The sequence below is a fragment of the Caretta caretta genome, chromosome 14, assembly GCF_965140235.1.
Source record: "Caretta caretta isolate rCarCar2 chromosome 14, rCarCar1.hap1, whole genome shotgun sequence".
Lineage (NCBI taxonomy): Eukaryota > Metazoa > Chordata > Testudines > Cheloniidae > Caretta > Caretta caretta.
The window spans coordinates 28994443-29006328 of NC_134219.1; the positions used below are offsets into that span (position 1 = coordinate 28994443).

Genomic DNA, 11886 nt, shown 5'->3' on the forward strand with positions numbered 1-11886 from the left:
GCTGCAACTCTAGGTGTGTTTTGGCCTTCCTGATTTCACTCCTGCATGCCTGAGCAATATTTTTATACTCTTCCCTGGTCATTTGTCCAATCTTCCACTTCTTGTAAGCTTCTTTTTTGTGTTTAAGATCAGCAAGGATTTCACTGTTAAGCCAAGCTGGTCGCCTGCCATATTTACTATTCTTTCTATACATCGGGATGGTTTGTCCCTAAAACCTCAATAAGGATTCTTTACAATACAGCCAGCTCTCCTGGACTCCTTGCCCCCTCATGTTATTCTCCCAGGGGATCCTGCCCATCAGTTCCCTGAGGTTGTCAGAGTCTGCTTTTCTGAAGTCCAGGGTCCATATTCTGCTGCTCTCCTTTCTTCCCTGTGTCAGGATCCTGAACTCGACCACCTCATGGTCACTGCCTCCCAGGTTCCCATCCACTTTTACTTCCCCTACTAATTCTTCCCGGTTTGTGAGCAGCAGGTCAAGAAGAGCTCTGCCCCTAGTTGGTTCCTCCAGCACTTGCACCAGGAAATTGTCCCCTACACTTTCCAAAAACTTCCTGGATTGTCTGTGCACCGCTGTATTGCTCTCCCAGCAGATATCAGGGTGATTGAAGTCTCTCATGAGAACCAGGGCCTGCAATCTAGTAACTTCTGTTAGTTGCTGGAAGAAAGCCTCATCCACCTCATCCCCCTGGTCCGGTGATCTATAGTAGACTCCCACCGTGACATCACCTTTGTTGCTCACACTTCTAAACTTAATCCAGAGACACTCAGGTTTCTCTGCAGTTTCATACCAGAGCTCTGAGCAGTCATACTGCTCTCTTACATACAATGCAATTCCCCCACCTTTTCTGCCCTGCCAGTCATAGAATCATAGAATCATAGAATCTCAGGGTTGGAAGGGACCTCAGGAGGTCATCTAGTCCAACCCCCTGCTCAAAGCAGGACCAATCCCCAATTAAATCATCCCAGCCAGGGCTTTGTCAAGCCTGACCTTAAAAACTTCTAAGGAAGGAGATTCTACCACCTCCCTAGGTAACGCATTCCAGTGTTTCACCACCCTCCTAGTGAAAAAGATTTTCCTAATATCCAACCTAAACCTCCCCCACTGCAACTTGAGACCATTACTCCTTGTTCTGTCCTCTTTTACCACTGAGAATAGTCTAGAACCATCCTCTCTGGAACCACTCTCAGGTAGTTGAAAGCAGCTATCAAATCCCCCCTCATTCTTCTCTTCTGCAGACTAAACAATCCCAGTTCCCTCAGCCTCTCCTCATAAGTCATGTGTTCCAGACCCCTAATAATTTTTGTTGCCCTTCACTGGGCTCTCTCCAATTTCTCCACATCCTTCTTGTAGTGTGGGGCACAAAACTGGACACAGTACTCCAGATGAGGCCTCACCAATGTTGAATAGAGGGGAACGATCACGTCCCTCGATCTGCTCGCTATGCCCCTACTTTTACATCCCAAAATGCCATTGGCCTTCTTGGCAACAAGGGCACACTGCTGACTCATATCCAGCTTCTCGTCCATTGTCACCCCTAGGTCCTTTTCCGCAGAACTGCTGCCTAGCCATTCGGTCCCTAGTCTGTAGCTGTGCATTGGGTTCTTCTGTCCTAAGTGCAGGACCCTGCACTTATCCTTATTGAACCTCATCAGATTTCTTTTGGCCCAATCCTCCAATTTGTCTAGGTCGCTCTGTATCCTATCCCTGCCCTCCAGCGTATCTATCACTCCTCCCAGTTTAGTATCATCCGCAAATTTGCTGAGAGTGCAATCCACACCATCCTCCAGATCATTTATGAAGATATTGAACAAAACCGGCCCCAGGACCGACCCCTGGGGCACTCCACTTGACACCGGCTGCCAGCTAGTCCTTCCTGAGCAGTTTATATCCATCCATGACAGTACTCCAGTCATGTGAGTTATCCCACCAAGTCTCTGTTATTCCAGTCACATCATAATTCCTTGACTGTGCCAGGACTTCTAGTTCTCCCTGCTTGTTTCCCAGGCTTCTTGCATTTGTGTATAGGCACTTAAGATAACTCGCTGATCATCCCTCTTTCTCAGTATGAGGCAGGAGCCCTCCCCTCTCGCATTCTCCAGCTCATGCTTCCTCCCGGTATCCCACTTCCCCACTTACCTCAGGGCTTTGGTCTCCTTCCCCCGGTGAATCTAGTTTAAAGCCCTCCTCACTAGGTTAGCCGGCCTGCTTGCGAAGATGCTCTTCCCTCTCTTCGTTAGGTGGAGCCCGTCTCTGCCTAGCACTCCTCCTTCTTGGAACACCATCCCATGGTCAAAGAATCCAAAGCCTTCTCTCCGACATCACCTGCATAGCCATTCGTTGACTTCCACGATTCGACGGTCTCTACCTGGGCCTTTTCCTTCCCCAGGGAGGATGGACAAGAACACCACTTGGGCCTCAAACTCCTTTATCCTTCTTCCTAGAGCCACGTAGTCTGCAGTGATCTGCTCAAGGTCATTCTTGGCAGTATCATTGGTGCCCACGTGGAGAAGCAGGAAGGGGTAGCGATCCGAGGGCTTGATGAGTCTCAGCAGTCTCTCCATCACATCGTGAATCCTAGCTCCTGGCAAGCAGCAGACTTCTCGGTTTTCCCGGTCGGGGCGGCAGATGGATGACTCAATGCCCCTGAGGAGGGAGTCCCCGACCACCACCACCCACCTCCTTCTCTTGAGAGTGGTGGTCGTGGAACCCCCATCCCTAGGACAGGTTTCAGAGTAACAGCCGTGTTAGTCTGTATTTGCAAAAAGAAAAGGAGTGCTTGTGGCACCTTAGAGACTAACCAATTTATTTGAGCATAAGCTTTCATGAGCTACAGCTCACTTCAGCTCACGAAAGCTTATGCTCAAATAAATTGGTTAGTCTCTAAGGTGCCACAAGTACTCCTTTTCTTTATCCCTAGGACAGTGCATCTCATGCCTTCCAATCGATGGAGTCTCCTTCTGTTCCCTTTCCTCTGATGTATCATCTAGTCCACTCTTCACATTAGTACCTGTGGAGAGAACATGAAAACGGTTGCTTACCTGTGTCTGCATTGCTGATACATGGACGCTCCCCTTTCTTCTTCTGGAGGTCACATGCTGCCAAATTTCTTCACCGTCCTTCTGTCCCCACTGTGCAGCCTGCTCTGAATCTTCAGAACATTGTGCCTGTAGAAGCATATCCTGACGTCTGTCCAGGAAATCTTCAGTTTCTCTTATGCAACGCAGGGTCAATACTTGTTTCTCCAGACCTTGAACTTTCTCTTCCAATATGGAGACCAGCTTGCACTTTGTACAGACAAAGTCGCTTCTGTCCTGTGGAAGAAAGACAAACATGGCACATCCAGTGCAGGTCACAACAGCTGAATGCTCACCATCCATATTACCTTCCTTCTACGAGCTTCCTCAGGAGCTGTAGTAACTACTCAGAGAAGCCTGCAAGATGAAAGCCTCAGTGGACTCTCTCCAGGCAAACTCCCAGGCAAACTCCCTCTGTTAGCCTCTCCATTGTTCGCCACTCCACTGTTTGCAGCTGACTGGCTTTTTATAACAGTCAGGCCCACTCAAGGCTCACCTGGAACAAAGCACTCCCAATTCACACTTTTCAAACAATCAAGCACACAGTCAAACTGACAAACTGTCCCCGCAACAGACACTCAGATACTCACCAACACAGCCCCCGTAATGGAGCACTTAGCGTACCTCCACTCAGACAGATCCCAGGCAAACTCCCTCTGTTAGCCTCTCCACTAGTGGTATAACTATTTTGGTTGACATCACACACACACCTAACCTACATACTTATACTGGTGCAAAATCTGTGTGTAGATCAGCCCTTAGACCAGGAAGGATGGTGGGCTTAGAGGAGAGGTGAGCAGCAACATCTGGTACATTGGCAACAGAAAGGACTTTTTTCCCCCAAACCTCGTCAACTTGTGCTGATCCAAATTCTCCAATCAACCAGGCCACATTTCCGATCCTCTCGCCCCATCTCCCCTCTACATGTTACAGTATAACTCTGGTCATTGTAATATCAGATTTCAGAGTAACAGCCGTGTTAGTCTGTATTCGCAAAAAGAAAAGGAGTACTTGTGGCACCTTAGAGACTAACCAATTTATTTGAGCATAAGCTTTCGTGAGCTACAGCTCACTTCATCAGATGCATACTGTGGAAAGTGTAGAAGATCTTTTTATCTTTATCTTTTAAAGATCTTCTACACTTTCCACAGTATGCATCCAATGAAGTGAGCTGTAGCTCACGAAAACTTATGCTCAAATAAATTGGTTAGTCTCTAAGGTGCCACAAGTACTCCTTTTCTTTTTATAATATCAGAACATGGGCAGGGGTCTCTCCAGGCCAATATGAGGACAGGCACTCATCTGCACAGCAGCCCAAGGGGCTTCACATTACACAGCACGTGTCTGGCCCTGCACTCCCTGGGCTCCAACGCAGATGGTTTCCTGGCTCAGACCCACCCGGCAGCATGGGCCCTATGGTTGCTATGCACTCAGGCAAACCCTCCTCCTGGGCAAATCTCAGAGGGGTGGACATTGGGCACCCACCAGCAGCTTCTCTTTTTGGGTCTGCTCATTGGCTTCCTCTCTCTCTTTTTATAGCTAGGCTCTCGCAGTGCCACCTGAACGAAGCAGGGGGGTGTGGTTTTTACAAGCCATCACTACCAGCCTCACAGCTGCCAGATTTCACAGCCCAATCCTGTCCTGCAGGTGCCTAGGACTCACTGACACCCATGGCAGGGCTTTTTAAAGCTACACTGAGGCAGACTGGAGAGCGGGCAGGGGTAGATTGTCCACAGGAAAAGAGGGACTACTAGAAGGAGTGGAGACGCAGCCCACAACTCCAGTTCCAAACATACCCAGCCCTCCCCCAACCAACATTCCCTCTAACAATTAGCGCCTGCAATCAGAAAATTGGGCACTAGCCATGGGGTGCCCAGTAGCATGGGCGCTGACTTTTAGTTTTACCAGTGGATGCTCCTCTCCACCCCCTCCCTCCCATGTGGGGCTTCAGGGGGAAGAGACCAAGCAGGAGCAGGGCTTCAGGGGGAAGAGGCTGAGCGAGAGCAGGGCCACAGTAGGATCTGATGAGAAACAGGCAAAAGAAAAAAAGTCCCATTCAATTACATCATGTAATGGCAGACAGCTAAAAAGTGACAAGTTTTTAAAGTGCTTATATACCAGTGCTTGAAGTCTAAATAATAAGATGGGTGAACTAGAGTGCCTCGTATTAAATGAGGATGTTGATATAATAGGCATCACAGAAACTTGGTGGAATGAGGATAATCAATGGGACACAGTAATACCAGGGTACGAAATATATCAGAAGGACAGAACAGGTTGTGCTGGTGGGGGAGTGGCACTATATGTGAAAGAAAGTGTAGAATCAAATGAAGTAAAAATTTTAAATGAATCAAATTGTACCATAGAGTTTCTATGGATAGTAATTCCATACTTGAATAATAAGAATATAGCAGTAGGGATATATTACAGACCACCTGACCAGGATGGTGACAGTGACTGTGAAATGCTCAAGGAGTTTAGAGAGGCTATTAAAGTAAAAAACTCAGTAATAATGAGAGGTTTCAGAGGGATTTCAACTATCCCCATATTGACTGAGTACCTGTCACCTCAGGACAGGATGCAGAGATAAAGTTTCTTGACACCTTAAATGACTGCTTCTTGGAGCAGCTAGTCCTGGAACCCACAAGAGGAGAGGCAATTCTTGATTTAGTCCTAAATGGAGCACAGGATCAGGTCCAAGAGACGAATATAGCTGGACCGCTTGGTAATAGTGACCATAATATAATTAAATTTAACATCCCTGTAGTGGGGAAAACACCACAGTGGCCCAACACTGTAGCATTTAATTTCAGAAAGGGGAACTACACAAAATGAGGAGGTTAGTTAAACAGAAATTAAAAGTTAAAGCTCATGCTCAAATAAATTGGTTAGTCTCTAAGGTGCCACAAGTACTCCTTTTCTTTTAGCACCAAAAGTAAAATCCCTCCAAGCTGCATGGAAACTTTTTAAAGACACCATAACAGAGGCTCAACTTAAATGTATACCCCAAATTAGAAAACATAATAAGAGAACCAAAAAAGAGCCACCGTAGCTAAACAACAAAGTAAAAGAAGCAGTGAGAGGCAAAAAGGCATCCTTTAAGAAGTGGAAGTTAAATCCTAATGAGGAGAATAGAAAAGAGCATAAACTCTGGCAAATGAAGTGTAAAAATACAATGAGGGAGGCCAAAGAAGAATTTGAAGAACAGCTAGCCAAAGACTACAAAAGTAATAGCAACATTTTTCTAAAATATATCAGAAGCAGGAAGCCGGCGAAAATCCCCGATTTTTGCCCCAGATCCCAAATGGCCCCCTCAAGGATTGAACTCACAACCCTGAGTTTAGCAGGCCAATGCTCAAACCACCAAGCTATCCTTCCCCACCAATGGAGATGCTAAAGGAGCACTCAGGGATGATAAGACCGTTGCAGAGAAACTAAATGAATTCTTTGCATTGGTCATCACGGCTGAGGATGTGAGGGAGATTCCCAAAACTGAGCCATTCTTTTTTAGGTGACAAATCTGAGGAACTGTTACAGATTGAGGTGTCATTACAGGAAGTTTTGGAACAAATTGATAACTAAACAGTAGTAAGTCACCAGGACCAGTTGGTATTCACCCAAGAGTTCTGAAGGAACTCAAATGTTAAATTGCAGGACTACCAACTGTTGTCTGTAACCTATCATTTAAATCAGCTTCTGTACCCGATGACTGGAGGATAGCTAATGTGACACCAATTTTTAAAAAGGGCTCCAGAGGTGACCCTGGCAATTAGAGGCCGGTAAGCCTGACTTCAGTACCAGGCAAACTAGTTGAAACTATAATAAAGAACAAAATCGTCAAACACGTAGATGAACATAATTTGTTGGGGAATAGTCAACGTGGTTTTTGTAAAGGGAAATCATGCCTCACCAATATACTAGAATTCTTTGAGGGTGTCAACAAGCATGTGGACAAGGGGGATCCAGTGGATATAATGTATTTAGATTTTCAGAAAGCCTTTAACAAGGTCCCTTATCAAAGGCTCTTAAGCAAAGTAAGCTGTCATGGGATAAGAGGGAAGGTTCTTTCATGGGCTGGTAACTGGTTAAAAGATAGGAAACAGGGTAGGAATAAATGGTCAGTTTTCAGAATGGAGAGAGGTAAATAGTGGTGTCCCCCAGGGGTCTGTACTGGGACCAGTCTTATTTAACATATTCATAAATTATCTGGAAAAGGGGGTAAATGGTGAGGTGGCAAAATTTGCAGATACAAAATTATTCAAGATAATTAAGTCCAAGGCAGACTGCGAAGAGCTACAAAAGGATCTCTCAAAACTGGGTGACTGGGCAACAAAGTGGCAGATGAAATTCAATGTTGAAAAACGAAAAGTAATGCACATTGGAAAACATAATCCCAACTATACATATAAAATGATGGGGTCTAAATTAGCTGTTACCACTCAAGAGAGAGATCTTGGAGTCATTGTGGATAGTTCTCTGAAAACATCCACTCAATGTGCAGCGGCAGTCAAAAAACCAACAGAATTTTGGGAATCATTAAGAAAGGGATGGATAATAAGACAGAAAATATCATATTGCCTCTATATAAAGCCATGGTACACCCACATCTTGAATACTGCATGCAGATGTGGTCACCCATCTCAAAAAAGATATATTGGAATTGGAAAAGGTTCAGAAAAGGACAACAAAAATGATTAGGTGCATGGAACGGCTTTCTTATGAGGAGAGATTAATAAGATGGGGACTTTTCAGTTTGTAAAAGCGATGACTAAGGGGGGATATGATAGAGGTCTATAAAATCATGAATGGTGTGGAGAAAGTAACTAGGGAAGTGTTATTTACTCTTTCTCGTAACACAAGAACTAAGGGCCATCAAATGAAATTAATAGGCAGCAGGTTTAAAACAAACAAAAGGAAGTATTTTTTCACACAATGCTCAGTCAACCTGTGGAACTCCTTGCCAGAGGATGTTGTGAAGGTCAAGACTATAACAGGGATCAAAAAAGAACTAGATAATTTCATGGAGGGTAGGTCCATCAATGGCTATTAGCCAGGATGGGCAAGGATGGTGTCCCTAGCCTCTGTTTTCCAGAAGCTGGGAATGAGCAGCAGAGGATGGATCACTTGATGATCCCTGTTCTGTTCATTCCCTCTAGGGCACCTGGCATTGGCCACTGTCAGAAGACAGGATACTGGACTAGATGGACCTTTGGTCTGACCCAATGTGGCCATTCTTATGTTCTTATGAATTAATCCTAGAACCACAACAGAGGCAATCTTTGCAGCTGAGATCACGAAACCTGGAATAATGGGTTAATGAGGGTGACGCCCCTTTATATATATATATATATATATATATACAGCGAGGGAGTCACTGTACAGCTAGGTAGGGTGGGTAAATTGCAATAGGTGAGCATCACCAGGATGGCTGCAACCACCCTTTGCTTGCACACCAGGATCTACCATAACGGTATTGGGCTTTCATCATCCTGATCATGAAAGTTGTGCTGACCAGAGAAGAGCAGAGAGACAGAACTACTTGTCCTGAAATGGTAACTTTAAACCATTTATTATAATATTAGCTGGCTGAAATTGCCCCTGATAAAACATCCTCTCTAACAAAAGGGAAGGGAGGGGAAGTTTTAAATGCTTTAGCTCATTTTCCAGGACACTCCCACAAAAGACACAAATGGAGGGCTGTAGACATTCCTGTGCAAATACCTCAGATGGTGAAGGAGATTTGGTGGCTACGCAGACTAGCAGTGTCAAAATTAACATCTCACTAAGAATATAATGATGCATTTAACATCTATTGTAACTTCATGCTGCATAGTCTTAGGGCTTTTCTGTACAGGGAATCATACTGGTATAACTATACCAATAATGACGTTGTTATACTGGAATAACTACCTGGGTGGACACTCCTATTCGGGAATAAGGCTTTGTCTATGTTGGAAGTTACCTGAGTGCTGGAGAGAGGCAAAATAATGATTACGGAAATCTGTCCTCATTGGTAGATCCAAAGAAATAGAGGTTTTTATGGCAACTCAGGAAATCAGACACCCCTGAAGTTACATAATAACAAAGAATAAACGTGTGCTATAGAGAAAATAAAAACAAAAAAATTGAAATAACAATTGTAAATTACAAAATCACAATAATAGGATATTTTATATTTCAAAATACTATGGCATGTAATTGTTTATCCACTAGCATTGATTATTATTTTCCGTTTTTGTATGCTATTAAAACCATACATTAAGTAGCCCGACATCTGTCTGTTCACCGTTAAACAAGGTAAATGATGATGTGCTAAGGGCAATGAGTCATAAAAATAGTGTTTTAAAAATAAATGGAGTGAAACGACATTTCCAGAGGATTACAGGAAATGGAGCAGAACTACAGATAAGACAAATCTGTGAGCTACTATGAGGCTATGTGCATGGGCACATTCCATCTATGTAAACTGACAAGGAATTCTTTTAAACACAGCATTGGCCTGCTAAACCCAGGGTTGTGAGTTCAATCCTTGAGGGGGCCATTTAGGGATTTGGGGCAAAAATTGGGGATTGGTCCTGCTTTGAGCAGGGGGTTGGACTAGATGACCTCCTGAGGTCCCTTCCAATCCTGATATTCTATGATTCTATGTATGATAACGATGAACATTTTTAGGATGGGTTTCAGAGTAGCAGCTGTGTTAGTCTGTATTCGCAAAAAGAAAAGGAGTACTTGTGGCACCTTAGAGACTAACCAATTTATTTGAGCATAAGCTTTCGTGAGCTACAGCTCACTTCATCGGATGCATACAGTGGAAAATATAGTGGGGAGATTTTATATACACAGAGAACATGAAACAATGGGTGTTACCATACAGACTGTAACAAGAGTGATCAAGAAAGGTGAGCCATTACCAGCGGGAGAGCGGCGGAGGGCGGGGAGGGGAAAAATCAAGGTGGGCCATTTCCAGCACTTTACAAGAACAGTAGGAGGGGAAATAAACAAGGGGAAATAGTTTTACTTTGTGTAAAAAGAAAAGGAGTACTTGTGGAACCTTAGAGACTAACCAATTTATAAATTTATAATTTTCTTTTTACACAAAGTAAAACTATTTCCCCTTGTTTATTTCCCCTCCTACTGTTCTTGTAAAGTGCTGGAAATGGCCCACCTTGATTTTTCCCCTCCCCGCCCTCCGCCGCTCTCCTGCTGGTAATGGCTCACCTTTCGTGATCACTCTTGTTACAGTCTGTATGGTAACACCCATTGTTTCATGTTCTCTGTGTATATAAAATCTCCCCACTATATTTTCCACTGTATGCATCCGATGAAGTGAGCTGTAGCTCACGAAAGCTTATGCTCAAATAAATTGGTTAGTCTCTAAGGTGCCACAAGTACTCCTTTTTATTTTTAGGATGGCATCTATGTGTAAACTTCTTCTGTATCCCATTTCTTTTGTCAGCTCAGTACATCAGTTCAGACAGAGAAGAGCAGCTGTATCTGGGCTTTGGGCCACACTGCACCTTTAACACCATAACCCTGGGAAGAGGGTGCTGAATTGGACCATCCAGTGAGGAACACAAGCCCCCCTACCAGTCCACACCTTATTTTGACAACCATTGCACATGGCTCACCCCACTTGTGGTAACTTACCCCTCCCTATCCCAGGGTTTCCCTATCTGGCAGTGCATTCCCCCCTTTCTAAATCCCACTCCTGCACTCTGTGCCCAATTGTCTTTCTCTCCTTTCCCCTCCCTTCACCTGTTTGACCCCGCTGCAGGCTGTTTTGTTTTGGGCACAGATTAGCTCCAGTTTACAGCAGGGAACAGATCTGGGGATGGCGAGTGAGGGCAGTGGTTTCATCAGATGTTAAAGAGCACAGCTCAGATCCATGCAGCCTGCTCAGTGACAGCAAAGGAGCAATTCCTGATTCTGCCCCTTGCACCTGCCCCACAGCCCAGCCCACTGAAATGCCCTAGCAGGCCCCCAGGGCAGGTGTGCACGTCCTGCATGCTCCAAGCTGGGTTCCCAGCCACTGGCCCATGACTCCTCTGCCACTACAAAGGGCTCCTTGGCCTGGGGGCAGGGGGAGGCTGCGGTGGGACATGGAGGGGGTGGCTCCACCCCTGGCGGGGATTGGCTGGTGCCTCCGGCACTTCCCTGTCAGCGGTGTTCTTGACACCCGGTGAATGGAGCTGTCTGATCCCAGGCTGTGAGGTGGAGAGTAGGAGTGGGGGAGGCGCGGGGAAGGGAGCTGGGATCTGGAAATCAGGACGCCTGGGTTCTAGTTCCGTGTTGCAGACTGAGGAAGTCCCCGTCCCAGGGGGTTGTTGTAGCGGGGGTTGGTATCGAGGGGCACAGGAAGGGGCTGGAGCAGCAGAGAGTTTGCAGCTCAAGGAGGGGAATAGGAAAGGGGGAATAATAAAGAACAAAGGGATCATATACACTATGCAGGTCCAAGCTGCCCATGCTAGCCGGGGCCCTGGGCTGAGCCGCTGCTGCTCCCCAGCGGGGTCTGTGCACGGGAGAGACCTGCACTAAACCCCCTCTGTGCCTAGCCCGGGAGACTTGAGGCGGTGGCTGGAACCAACCCCTGGCTCCAACTCCTCAGCCGGAGACTGCAGGTAGTTGAGAGAGACCTGTGGGGAAGTGCTGGCTGGGCTGGGCAGGAAAGTGACTCTGCACAAAGGGCCCTGGGAGTCTCAGCTCTTGCAGCCCCTGGGAAAAAACTCTGTCCCCTTTGTTATCAATGCACCTGTGGGACTGGGATCTGAGCTGCAGGAGCAACAGTGAAGCGGCTGCTCTTTCCTTCCAGGA

The 11886-nt window shown here is 45.8% G+C and overlaps 1 long non-coding RNA gene across 1 annotated transcript in view; it reads left to right on the plus strand.

The window, feature by feature from the left end:
* The first annotated feature begins 11410 nt into the window (after positions 1 to 11410).
* The window catches only part of LOC142069068 (uncharacterized), a 3624-nt gene continuing 3148 nt past the window's right edge, over positions 11411 to 11886 (plus strand). The window contains exon 1 of the long non-coding RNA XR_012664942.1: positions 11411 to 11693. This is a non-coding gene — a long non-coding RNA (uncharacterized LOC142069068). The remainder of the gene's footprint in view (positions 11694 to 11886) is intronic.